This window comes from Hemicordylus capensis, chromosome 2, assembly GCF_027244095.1.
Source record: "Hemicordylus capensis ecotype Gifberg chromosome 2, rHemCap1.1.pri, whole genome shotgun sequence".
NCBI classification, from domain to species: Eukaryota; Metazoa; Chordata; class Lepidosauria; order Squamata; family Cordylidae; genus Hemicordylus; species Hemicordylus capensis.
The window spans coordinates 321,877,846-321,892,089 of NC_069658.1; the positions used below are offsets into that span (position 1 = coordinate 321,877,846).

At 42.9% G+C, this 14,244-nt stretch overlaps 1 protein-coding gene and 1 long non-coding RNA gene across 4 annotated transcripts in view; one reads left to right on the forward strand and one right to left on the reverse strand.

Annotated features, from left to right (window-relative positions):
* The window catches only part of LOC128345807 (kelch-like protein 17), a 58,560-nt gene that overhangs the window by 36,550 nt on the left and 7,766 nt on the right, over positions 1-14,244 (reverse strand). The gene's annotated exons all lie outside the window — the stretch shown is intronic.
* Positions 1,124-13,172, forward strand: LOC128345810 (uncharacterized). The gene is made up of 3 exons (XR_008316656.1): positions 1,124-1,213; positions 4,348-4,526; positions 12,888-13,172. It is a non-coding gene; the product is annotated as an uncharacterized LOC128345810 (long non-coding RNA).

A 14,244-nucleotide genomic window follows, 5' to 3' on the forward strand; every position in this document is an offset into this window, starting at 1 on the left:
TCTGCATTTGATGAATGTGTGAACTCACACATAACCTCATAGAACCATGGGCATAGCAAGGTTGAAGTGGGCCCAGAGACAAGATTTTAAAATGGGCCCCACCTCACTGAAGCTCAACTCATGAAGTACAGAAATCTTAATTGAGGCTGAATAGTGGTAACAAAAAGCATAGTAATATTTATTAATTTTTTTGTTGCCACTGTTCAGCCTCATTTAAGATTTCTTTACTTCATGAGCTGAACTTCAGTGAGGTGTATACGTGTGTGTGTGTGTGTGTGTGTATAACGTATGCGCCACAATAGAACATCATCCTACATTATTTTTTAAGAGGTTTTGTAAATTGTTTGGATGATGCAAGTCATTTAATGGTACTAGAGAAAGACATGCTGTTCTGGTAGCTCCAGGTCTTAACACTCACATCACTTTCGGAGGATGAATACAACTGAAGGAAGCCCGGGCAGGTGCACAGCTGGGGGAGTCAGTCATGTGACTTGCCTCTGGGGGGCCCCCAAGGCAGTGGGCCCCAGACAACTGTCTCCCCTTGCCCTATTATAGTTACACTCCTGCATAGAACGTAATGGATGCCCCTTTGTTCACATGTCTATAAAACATGTTAGCCTTAGCTCAAGCATGTATTTGTTTTAAACAGATGTGTAACCAGGGTGGGGCAGGCAGGGCACATGCCCTAGGCACCAGTTGCAAGAGGGCGCCAAGTGCCTGCCATGCCCCACCCCCAATCACCACAGTTGTATGTTTTTTAGGGTTTTTTGTGTGTGTTTTTTAAAATCCCCAGCCGGCTGGGCACCGCTGCCACCCCCACTTACGCAGCTGCAATGACAGAGATCTGAGTCCTGGGCGGAGAGCCTGCACCCCCCACCCCCAGCCTCCCCTGAGCACTGACTTTCCAGTTATTTTCAGGGAGCGTTTGCTGCCTGAAAGCCTCTATTCCCCTTCCTCTCTCTCCAGATAGAGAAAGAAAGGGAAAACAGATGCTTTTAGGCAGCAAGCCTGCCCTAAAATGAGACTGAAGAGCTTGCTCCGGCTCTTTAGAGCTTCAGGCCGCACCCCCTTTGCATGTGATGTCATCACATGATACATCACATGCAAAGGGGGCATGGCATCAAGCTCTAAAGAGCCGGAGGTAGCTCTTCGGTCTTTTTTCAGAGCGGGCTTGCTGTGTGAAAGCAGCTCTTCACTCGAAGGTTCTTATTCCGTAAGCAACATTCTGCAGGCAACCCCTTTCCCCATGGTGCTCAAATTCCATCTTCCTTTCTTTGGGTGGGCTTTTCTCTGTGCTCTGTGGTTAGAGGGGAGGGGTGAGGAGGAGTGTAGGTACTTAGCTGTGCTGGCTTGCCCTTCCAGCAGCCCCAGTTTGTTAAAAATTTATTTTGTGATTTAAGTCTTGTCTTTTATAAGAGTTGCCTATTAAAATGTGCAGTAAATCATGTGTAATTGAAAAAGTCTTGTAATTGTAAATGTAAATGAAAAAGATTGTTTTACATCTGAAATTTGAAGCCACTTTCTAGAACTTACAATAAGTTTTTCATTTACTGCCAGGCATGCACACTATGTAGAAATAGACTTGTATTAATGTGCATAAACAATGCAGTCACCAAAAGAAACCTTAAAAAGCTTAATATGCAGAGATCCCTTCTATGAGGTGGATGAATACAAGTGTAATTGATGGATTTCTTTGTGACTTTTCCTGAGGGCCAGCATAGTGTAGTGGTTAGAGTGTTGGACTAGGACCAGGAAGACCTGAGTTTGAATCCTCATTCAACCATGAATCTCACTGGGTGACTTTGGGCCAGTCATGTATCTCTCAGCCTAACCTACCTCACAGGGCTGTTGTGAGGATAAAAAAACCCATGTACACCACTCTGAGCTCCTTGGAAGAAGAAAGGGATATAACTGTAAATATAAACTGAAAAATGGGCACATGGATAAACAAAATCTCTCTTCCTATGCTGTTTGCTCTGATGTATTGGAAGGGGAAAGGAGGAAACAGTTTAATTAACATTCCAGAATTGTTCATAAGTGTGCCCCTTAAGAATTAATTTATTAGTTTCTCTCTTTTCCTTGCCCTAGCCTTGAGATTCCTCAGCAATAGCCCTGCCTGCTCATTTTGTGTATCTTACTCTTAAGATAGAGTGGGGTTTTTGTTTGTTTTTATTGCATGTTGTAGCTGTATGTGCATGTAGGCTGACTTGTGTTTTGGAGGAGGTGCTGAGGCTGTAAGGCCCCACTCTGAATGCAGGTGTTCACACACTGCCTTGATAGTGGTTAGAGTGCTGGACTAGGACCAGAGAGACCCTAGTTCAAATCCCCATTCAGCCATGAGACTTGCTGGGTGACTCTGGGCCAGTCACTTCTCTCTCAGCCTAACCTACTCCACAGGGTAGTTGCGAGGAGAAACTTAAGTATGTACACTGCTCTTGGCTCATTGGAGGAAGAACGGGATATAAAAAATGTGAATTTTACTGCTTGCTGGCAGATAGCAGCTGGGGGTGGGGCAGGGGGGTTGCTAATACACACTGCTGGATTTGGAATGCAATGAACATGCTGATCAGGGAGTCTAAGGACTACATCCAGTCTCCAGTACCTCTCTGAATAGCTGATAGGTGTGATTCCTGCTTTCTGAAGAAGGCTGTATCTGTGCTGCCTCAGCAATTTGCATCAGTGAAAGCAAGTAAGGTGCAGTTATAATTTTCAGGTAGTGCCATAATTTGTTAATTAAAAGATTGACAAGCTTGACTTTTATTTTTGAACTGATATTATGGTGAAGTTATCTGAAAGATGGGTGTCAGATATTTGGGTGTGGGGGTGTGGGTGGGGTGCAATTTCAGTGCTTGCCCTAGGCGCTGTTTTCCCTAGATACGCCTCTGGTCTTAAATGTTGGTCTGGTAATTTTAAAGTCAACCTGCAAGGAAATGTGCAAATCAACTGCTTTTGATCTAATTTTCTTTCCACACACATACAGGTGAAACATCACTATAACATCCGCAGTGTTTGCTATATCCCTGTCACGAAATTTAGTTTGCTTTGGGAGAGGTCTGAATTACAGAAAATGTCAGAATAATAAATGTCTTTTCAAAATACCAAATGGCTCCAGTAATTCCACATACGTGCCCAAGTCAGGTCAACCTTGGCGTCATCTTCATGAAGGGCTGTTCAGTTTGGCAAACTTTAAAGACGAAACCTGACAGACTAAAATCAATCAATCAATCAATCAGCCACCTCTTCTGCTAAATTCTGCAGTTATTTCCTCAGAGCTGATTTAAAAAAAGAGGAAGAGTTGAATGCTCAATCGCTTCATGAGTCTAATTATGATAAACAGCCCCATCGCTGTTAATATCCAGCCATTAATTCCCAGATGGAGCCGTGGAAAATGTCAGGACTGGAAATGTCAGCTCTTTAAAAGGACCTGGCAGGTAATGAAGTGGGGACTCAAGACTCAGCCTCATATTAGGAGGGGAAGGACAGGAGCACAGACCAGTTCAGTGCCTGTGGCTGGAGAAAAAGAAACTCCTGAGCCAGCTTTCGTCTTCCTACTCCAGGACATTTATTTATTTGGAAGGTTTATTGACCACTCCCTTTCCCCTAAGAATAGGATCCAAGTTATATAATAGGATAAGAATAAGATCCAAGAATAGGATACCAATAAGACATCATAAAACCACCAATTAATACAAGAGCATTCATTTTACACAGTTGTAAAATTCTAGCCCCTGGTGGCGCAGTGGTAAAACTGCCGCCCTGTAACCAGAAGGTTACAAGTTCAATCCTGACCAAGGGGCTCAAGGTTGACTCAGCCTTCCATCCTTCCGAGGTCGGTAAAATGAGTACCTAGAATGTTGGGGGTAATATGCTAAATCATTGTAAACCGCTTAGAGAGCTTCCAGCTATAGAGCGGTATATAAATGTAAGTTCTATTGCTATTGCTATTACAGAGCAGTTAAAACGGTATTCAGGAGAGAGAGATAACCCACCAAATGCAACACTAACAGGACAAACTTGCCCAACACATAAATGATAACTATGAAGGTTTCAAGCAGATCTCCCTTGGGAGGGAGTTCCACAATCAGGGTGCAGTCAGAGAAAAGATCCTGCCTCTGATCACCACCTGTCCAACTTCCACAGGTGGGAGCCCCTGGAAGAAGGCCTCCGGTGTTGATTTCAGCCAGCAGGTAATTCTTGCTCAAATAAGAGTAGGTAGTCCAAGAAGTCACCTGGTCCCAGACAGTTTAGAGCCTCAAGGTATAAAGGAGTAAGCACAATTAGCTGAGGATGGGCTGCAGCCTGGTCCAGTACAGGTGTACCAGAATAATCAAATACTGTTTCCTGAAGGACCAAAGCATCTTAGGACTTGGTCAGCTAGCAACGACTCTGGAAAGCAATCATTGGAAGTGATCTACTGTGAGCTTCTTTCTGGAGAAATCTGAAAGATGGAAGAGAACCTATCCACTGCTTATTCCCATTGTGACTCCACCCATGGAGTCACAGCATGGAAACCAGATGTCAAAAGGGTGAGTAAGAATTTGTATTGAAATACACTTATTATGCCAAGGAAAAGCAGCAGAGTAGAGTTGCCAACCTTTGACTGCATCTGGGCAGAATTATTATTATTATTATTATTATTATTATTATTATTATTATTATTAATAATTCGATTTCTATACCGCCCTTCCAAAAATGGCTCAGGGCGGTTTACACAGAGAAATAATAAATAAATAAGATGGCTCCCTGTCCCCAAAGGGCTCACATTCTAAAAAAACACAAGATAGACACCAGCAACAGTCACTGGGGGCACTGTGCTGGGGGTGAATAGGGCCAGTTACTCTCCCCCTGCTAAATAAAGAGAATCACCATGGTAAAAGGTGCCTCTTTGCCCAGTTAGCAGGGGAATGCTTCTAATCGGCAGACTGCTTTTCCCTTAGGAAAGGAATTGGCTTCCATTTACAAAAACAGGCCTAAAGGATAGCTATCTGAAAGCACTGGCCAACATTCAGACTGATGTTGTGCTCATGGAAAAGTGACCATCTCTTGAAAGTGGATAGGATTTGTCTCTTATCCAGTTTATGGTTGTGCGAACTGCCCTACTGGCTCACATGGTGCGCAAGGCAACATGCTACTGCACACACATAAATAGAGTTGCGCCAGAGTTGTGGAACAGGACACCTTTTATTTCCAATGGGTATCCTGCTGCACAATTGTGTTTGTGCAACTTTATGCTGCAGCAGAGCTGCCCTGAGGCACAACTCTTCCAATGCTGTTTACACATGTGCAGCAGCACAGGCATGGCTCCTACCACCTGCAATGTATCCTGCAGTATGCAAGCCACTGGTCTGGTTCACACAGTCATTTGAATTTACTGTAGGTTTAATGTGGGTTATTACTGACATTCTTATAATTGTGTGAACCCACACCAAGCTGGGAATCTCTGATTCATCTTGGGCCATAAACAGACTTGGCGTGGGTTTATATAATCAGACTAGGGTTCCCAGATGCATGTCTGCCATAGCTGAGAGTACTTTCTACTACTAAAGGTAAAGTGTGCCATTGAGTCGTTGTCGACTCCTGGTGACCACAGAGCCCTGTGGTTGTCTTTGGTAGAATACAGAAGGGGTTTACTATTGCTGTCTCCCCTGCAGTATGAAATGATGCCTTTCAGCATCTTCCTATATCGCTGCTGCCTGATATAGGTGTTTCCCATAGTCTGGGTAATCCCCAGTGGGGATTCGAACTGGGAACCTCTGGCTTGCTAGTCAAGTCATTTCCCTGCTGCCCCATTAGGTGGCTTACTTAGTACTACTAGTATTACTAATATTTATATACCACTTTTCAACAGAAGTTTCCAAAGTGGTTTATATAGAAAAACAAACACAATTGTTTGAATTTACAGTCATCCCTCGCCAGCTGTGGGATACCCAATCACAGATTTGAGCATCCATGACTGGGAAATTGTGACCAGTCTCGCCAACCACGACCTGAGTATCTGTGGTTTGGCATGATTTTTTTCCAATGGATTTTTGTGTTTGTGTGTGTGGTTTTCAGGGGTCAGGGAGTTATTTTCGGGGGTCCCCTTTACTCCTCTTACTCACTCCTGGTGATTTGAGGGGATTTTTTTCCTATTTTAACTGTATTTTGAAGACACCGTGACCACGATTCCCCTAACCCCCTGTTTGCTATTGATTTCAATGGCTTGTCTACCGCGAATTCGCCAAGGAAGAGGTTTTCCCGGAACAGAATCCTTGTGGTTGGCAAGGGGTGACTATACTGTAGGTTTAATGTGGGTTAATGGCATTTTTATAATTGTGTGAACCCTTGGCGTGGGTTCACACAATCACACTAGGGTTACCAGATGCATGTCTGTCACAAGTTGTACTTATTACTACTAGTACTACTAATATTTATATACCATTTTCAACAGAAGTTTCCAAAGTGGTTTACATAGAAAAATAAACAACAAATAAAATAGTTTCCTATCCCCAAAGGGCTCACAATCTTTTTTTTTTTTTTTAAAGGTAGACACCAGCAGCAGCCACTGTAGGGACGCTGTGCTGGGCTTGGATAGGGCCAGTTGCTCTCCCTCTGCTAAATATAAGAGCAGAGGGATAATATTATCACTTTGAAAGGTGCCTCTTTGCTCAATTAGCAAGGGTTAGCAAGAGAGAAAATGGAGGGGAGAACAAGGAAGAGGCTGAAATAGTTTAAGCACCCCTTCTCCTGCCTGCCACTTCCCCAGTTCAAATTGTATCCACCAACCACCACCTTTTAGAAGTTCACTGAAGACCTGAATTTCCAGCTCTGAATCTACACAGGACATCCAATTTGGTTTCCTGTCAAATAGAAAAAACTGAGAAGTAAGGCAAAGCAGGATCAAGGACGAAAGCATGCTCTCGGATTCAGATAATCCAGAAGGAAGACAAGTGAGATGCACAAAGCAGCAGCTCAGTAAGGCAGGAAATACACCTAGAAGCTTCAAAAGAAAAAGCAGATTAGAGAAAGTGAGGAAATAGGCTTGGGTCTTCAAGGCATTACACTTCACCTCTAGCGCAATTGTTCAGACAAGAGAGCTGAAATAGTCAGGGAACAGGAAACAAGCAAGCACTGGCGGATTAGAGCATAGGCAGAGAAGTCATCTGCCTACGGCGGCAAAATCAGAGGAGTGGCGGCTCCTTAAATTTTGCCATGCCTGAAAGTCCCCCTCCTGCCTCCTTTACTTTACTTTGTTTAAAATCCGCGGCTGTGGCAATAGCTGTGGGGAAGGGGGGGGGTGAGAGGAAAGTCCCCCTCCTTTACTATACTTTTATTTTCAAAGGCAGGTCAGCAGTGGCAGTAGCAGCTGCAGGGAGGGGGAGTAACCGGGTGAGGGGAAAGAGGTTCCCTCTTTTTGTTGCCTAATAGACCTTTACTTTACTTTTATTAAAAGTAGTGGGGTGGGGGCGGCGGTGGCTGGCTTCTGGGGTGGGGCGAGGTGAGGACAGTTCTCCCCCTTTTTTACCTTTAGAAGCTCGCTGCTCACAGCAGCAAGTTTAGCTCCTCCCTCCCTCCTGAGTGAATGCACAGACCCACCTCCTGCTCTGCTATAGACTGCAGCAGAACTATAGAGTCTAGAGCTATAGACTCCTGTAGCCTTGTGTGGGACACGTGGTTCATGCACCCACATGATCCATGCTGTTCTAAGCAGCGTGGATTTCTGGAGGCTGGGAGAATGCAGTCCAGCTTCCAGGTATCCCTAAATGCACCATGCATGTTTTGTTGCCCTCTGAGGTTGGTGGCCTTTGGATTTTCATCTGCCCTTTGACCTATATGCCCTTTCACCCCATGGGTGTCCTTGAAGCATTATTGGAACTTGATGAGTTTTCCTACCTCTTTCATGAATAAAGAAGTCATTGCATCATTATTATGTCTAAAAGCACAATGTCCTAATAGATTTAGCATTTGAGGACTGGCAAATGGCCTCTCTATATCGCACATATTCAAATAAATACTGCCATAGGAATACGATTGGAAATGAAACGCCTTTGCTTCTATGCATGCATGCACGCCCCCCTCCCCCCGCAACAAAGAAGCAGTCTATCAAGAATCCAACTTCAATTTTTTTTATTGCACTTAATATTTTAATTGTGTGATTTTTGTAGTCGTGTTTTAACATCTGTGTGAACTGCCTTGAGATTGTTTTAATGAAAGGCGGTATAGAAATTTAACAATCAATCAGTCAATCCATGCAGGGAGCAAGGTGCATTGAGGGATTGTCCCTCGTCCAGGTGCTCTATGCACCTGGCTCTGACACAACCAGGGACCTGGGTAAAAGGGTGTGCTCACACTCTTTTGCCTAGGTAAAAGCCCAGGTAAAATTCCTGGGCTACCCAGCGAGGTAGTGCTGGGATTGGCCACAATCTTGGTGCCTCATATGAACAGTCCTATCCAGGTAGGGCTGTCCAAGCCTGAATAGCGCTGCTCGTATGAACAGCCTTATAGGCTTCAGCATCTGGAGTGCTGGGATGTGACCTGCTTCTTCCCTGTCCGGATGTCCACAATGGCTATGTGGGCATCCATCATTTACCCTCCCACCTTGGTCTGTGGAGGCTGTTGTGGTTCTCTAACACCTTTTCTTATATCTTTATTTAGCCATGGCTGATGCAGAGTGGGAAGTGTGAGGAAAGCTTTAACAGTATACCCTCCAACACTTGTCAGATGCAAAATGCTTGTTTTACATTACATGGGAGTGTAGCTCCTCATAGTGGGAGAGTGAGCAAGTGATGTGAACAAGCACATTCCATGGTGGCTGGTACACTAAACCGAAGTACTGCACAAGCCTCACTTTGTCTCCATTTTTCTCCCTATGATAGCACAGGGTGTGTGTGTGTGTCACAAAAAATACCTAGGTACAATATTTTTCAAAGCTAAGTCTCCAAACTCAGTAACAAAATAGTTAGATACAAGACAAAAGAAGAAGGAGGAGGAATCTCACTTTCTACTATTCAAATAAATTCATTTTGTAGGATAAGTTCCAATATTAGGCACCCACAGGCATAATAGTTTCTGAATTATTAATCATGTTCTAGTGGTTAGTAAATAGGTAAAAACTAAACAAGGGGCTCATTCAGCTACATTTCCAATAATGTGTCTTGCATTCAAACCACATTGATTTCCTGCCTATATGCATAGCAAAAGAACCATAGCAGGGCTAAGGTAGAGTGTACTGCTTGCATGAATGAAGAATAAATGTGGGCACCAGGATTTCCGGTGCTCATTATGCCTGTATTTTCAGAGAACATTTTTGAAACATCCTGTTTAGCTCTAAGGTGCCAAACCAGGAGCAGGAAACAGCCAATCAGTTCAGACTCAGAATCTCTTACACAGTGCTTTGGAATTTGGAAAGCTAGTCCAAACTAGTCCAAGTTGTCTACTTCTGTTCAGTGGAGAGGCCAGCATAAGATACTTTATCATACCCCTAGTAGAAATTGCAGCCACATGATTCAGATTGACCCAGATTTGGACTATGGCTGAGTTGAAAATATGTTTATATGGCACTCCCAGCACCAGATACATCTATAAGGCCCATTCACTTTATTAAGAGCATTTAAAAACTAGGCTGGGCACTTCGCTGAGATTAAATGATAGGATCACTGCCAGCAGGAGCACCTTAAGTGGTGCAGAGGGGAAATGTTTGACTAACAAGCAGAAGGTTGCCAGTTTGAATCCCCGCGGGTACCTATATTGGGCAGGAGCGATATAGGAAGATGCTGAAAGGCTTCATCTCACACTGCGCAGGAGGAGGCAATGGTAAACCCCTCCTGTATTCTACCAAAGACAACCACAGGGGTCTGTGGGTGAAATCGACTTCTTGGCACGCTTTACCTTTAGCAGGCTTACAGTTTAGAGTTCACAATCTTAATGAGAAAGACAACCTACAAAGTGCGGGGTGGAGGAGGCCTGGAAATGGAAGGGTCAGCGGAAGCAACTCATTGAAGGAAGATAATTTCTGGATACAATGCCATGTCTCTCACAGCCACAGGCTACCATACAGGTTACCTTGGCTTGGTGTAATGTTTTTGGTTAAAGAAATATGATGGCCATTTTTTTTTCGTATTGCAAGGACAAAGTTGAACTTGAAAGTTTTCCAAAAACAGCCTTCTCTTTTCCCCACACCTCCGATACTAGGCTATTTTTGTAATACCATATTTTGCAATATGATTAAGTGATTTGTCAGATGTATTTAAAGGCTGTTGCTGTAACATGTAATGTTTGCACCAGATTAACACCATATCTTGTGAGTGAGTATGTAGATGTACCCACAGAAATGCAACACTTGCTACTCAACTCTGTGGGTGACAATACAAGGCCCGAAGGGAAATGTGGTATTAGAGACATGCTATTGCCCTCCTGACCAAAATGCTGACAGTGACTGGGGCTTGCAGAAGGAAATCAGGGAGATGTCAAAGAGTGACAGAACTGTAATAATATGTAACTTCAGTTACCTATGCATAGACAGGATAAATTCACATTCAGGAAATGACAAAGAAGCCACATTTATAGATATACTGAATGACTGTGCCCTAGAACAGTGCATCATGGAACCAACCAGAGAGAAGGTTACTTTGGACTTAATCCTGAATTGTGCACAGGACCTGGTGTGAGATGTCAGTGTCATGGAACCTTTAGGGAACAGTGACCATAAAGGTAAAGTGTCCCATCAAGTCAATTTCGACTCCTGGTGCCCACAGAGCCCTGTGGTTTTCTTTGGTAGAATACAGGAAGGGTTTACCATTGCCTCCTCCAATATGAGATGATGTCTTTCAGCATCTTCCTATATTGCTGCTGCCCAATATAGTAGCAGTGGGAATTCAAACCAGCAACCTTCTGCTTATTAGTCAAGGATTTCCCCACTGCGCCACTTAAGGTGGTATAACAGTGACCATAGTGTGATCAAATTCCACATACATGTGAGGAGAGAATCGGCAACTAAAATCTAGCACCGACACTTTGAATTTTAGAAGAGGAAACTTCTCTAAAGTGAGGAGTTTGGTAAAGAGAAAACTGAAAGGGAAAATCAGGAAAGTCACTTCTCTCCAGAATGCATGGAGTTTATTTAAAACAACAATAGAAGCCCAGCTAGAATGTATACCAACAAGGAGGAATGGTACCACCAAGTCTGGGAGGATGCCAGCTTGCCTTCAAGGAAGCTATAAAGGGGAGGGAGATTTCCTTCAGAAATTGGAAGGCCTGCCCAAATGAAGATAACAGAAAGGAACACAAACTCTGGCAGAAGAAATGCAAGGAGACAATAAGGGAATCAAAAAGAGAGTTTGAGGAACATTTAGCTAAAAGCATCAAGGGGAATAACAAACACTCATTTAAATACATCAGAATCAGGAAACCTGCCAGGGAGGCAGTTGGACTGTTAGATGATGAGAGTGTGAAAGGGATTATTAAAGAGGATATGGAGATAGAGCACCTTCATTATGAGGCAAGGCTATAATACCTGGGGCTTTTTAGTTGAGAAAAAAGATGACTGAGGGGAGACATGATAGAGGTCTCTAAACTGGTACATGGTATGGAGAAGTTGATAGAGAGAAATGTTTCTCCACCTCTCATAACCAGGGATCATTCCATAATACTGATTGCCAAGAAATTTAGGATCGACAAAAGGAAGTACTTTTTCAGACAATACATAATTAATCTATGGAATTCTCTGCCACAAGATGTGGTGACAGCCAACAGCCTGGATGGCTTTAATTTTATTTATTTATTTATTTAACACATTTTTATACCACCCCAAACACAAGTTCTCTGGGCGGTTTACAACAAAGGTTTTAAGAAGGTTAAAGAAGGTTTTAGATAAATTCATGGAGGTCAGATCTATCAGTGGCTACCAGTCTGAGGGCTATAAGCCACCTCTAGACTCAGAGGCAAGATGCCTAAATACCAGTTGCAGGGGAGCAACAGCAAGAGAAACGGCATGCCCTTAGCTTTTGCTTGTGGGTTTCCTAGAGGCATCTGGTGGGCCACTGTATGAAACAGGATGCTGGTCTCGGCCTTGGGCCTGATCCGGCAGGGCTGTTCTTATAATACCCCAAACTAACACACACACTTCTGCTCAGAGAATTCTATGGTGGACATAAAATGCCAGCATTTATCTTTGGAACAGCTTTACTCCTAATGTGCTTGATATAAATGCTGTCACAAGACAATAAAAAAATGTAACGCACAGTGTTAGCTAGTATATTTTCCAAGCATATTAAAAAAAACAGACAATTCGTTTCTTTTTTAATCTTCTATAGCTCAAGACAAAGAGCAACCTTGGCTAGCCCAAGTGGGCCTCAGATCCTTCCTTCCGTATCCTTCAGGGCTATAGCCCACAGATGGGAGTGCGATGGCAGCACTAGGTCACATAAATGGTTTGAAATAGCTTAATAGTGTTACAGAGATTGTAAGCTGTCATAATAAAGGGAAGAACTGGGTCTCTTTAAGTGATGGATGGAAATAGCCTGCTGGCAGATTTGGTGAGTCCATGTGAGGTTCATCTCTTGTGGGATATTACATTTTGGCTCTTTGTAAAGGCCAGTGAGCAAGAGGACCAAATCACAGGCAGAGATGCTTACTTTACCTGTCCATCACACAATTGTCTGTTCTGTTATGGCCCAATAACTTCTTGAAGGCTCTGCTAGTTAAACCTCTATGCTTTAATCTTCTGACTCACTGAAGCATTTTGTCTCAAGCCTTGAAGCACACAGTAAAAATTAGATGAGATGAACCACATAGACAGAGGAGGCTTGCTGTGAATTCAGACTTTGAAGGGCCTTGGATAAATCAGCAGGATTTTCCACAGGGAATATACTCAGCTAGGGCTCATCTAACCATCTTTTACTGTCTTTCAGGAGTAAGATATATTTCAAACGGCACAGAAAATTAAAGAATTACAGAAAATAAAAGGCATGTGAATTCACCTTTTCATCATATTCTTCCTAGGTAGAAATAAATGCTTGCAGGATTCATAGAAAATGTTCAGTTGGTCAGCACAGCTTGGAGAGTAGTTTCAGACAACATGACTGGTCTAATGTTGGAAGACCAGTACTATAATAAAGCTGTTGAACAGTAGCTGTGTGTTCTTAGAGGATGCTTTCTTGCAACAAGAGCAGGGTTTCTGGGAGTCGATACCAACTCAGCGGCACACTTTACCTTTTCCTTTAATATCTAGTGGAGGATTTTGAAACTTCCATTTCACTGTAAGAATCTGGACCTCTTTTTTTCATTGCAAATTTTATTGGACACTTTACTATCTGATTCATGATCATAAGAAAGAAGTACAACTCACCCCAAAAGAAAATGGCTGCTACCTCATCTTCATTGGGTGATCTTCACTGCCCTCTTATGGCTAAACTACTGCTTCTCCCCACCTCACCTGAATATTAAACCTATAGATTTTGCAGTTTCTTAACCAGAATTTTCCTTTCCTCACCTGAATATTAGATCTATAGATTTTGCAATTCCTTTACCAGAATTAACAGCCACCTATTGGCATAGTGGAGAAATGCTTGACTAACAAGCAAAAGGTTGCTGGTTTGAATACCCACTGGTACTATATAGGGCAGCAGTGATATAGGAAGATGCTGAAAGGCATCATCTCATACTGCACAGGAGGAGGCAATGGTAAACCCATCCTGTATTCTACCAAAGACAACCACAGGGCTCTGTGAACACCAGGAGTCGAAATTGACTTGACGGCACACTTTACCTTTAACCAGAATTATGGCTGTAATACAAACTGCCACCTCTCACTTGTTTGCTACAGGCCTTGAGAGTTTAGAAGTTATGAACTACCAAAAGCTGAGATACTTCAATTAAAATAATGAAAGTCTCAGATTACAGTTTTCTAAAAGCCTGTTTCTAATTTGCATAGTTATAGACCAAAACTGAAAGCAAATGGCCATATGCTGGGATCTATACAGATTCAAAAGTCAAATAAAAATGCTATTTTAGACTGCATTTCTGCACCCAGAAATTTGAGTCCTGTTACTTCACTGTTGTGCATGTAATGTTTTTTTCCATTCCTGTTGTCTTTAGTTCTCACCTTGGTTACCTCCATTCTGCCTCAGACCATTTGTATATACACCTAGCACTTTCTCAGGCCACTTTGTACAACTGTTTATTTATTATTTATTTATTTAACATATTTTTATACCACCCAAAACTTACGTCTCTGGGCGGTTTACAACACGATAAAAACAAATGTAA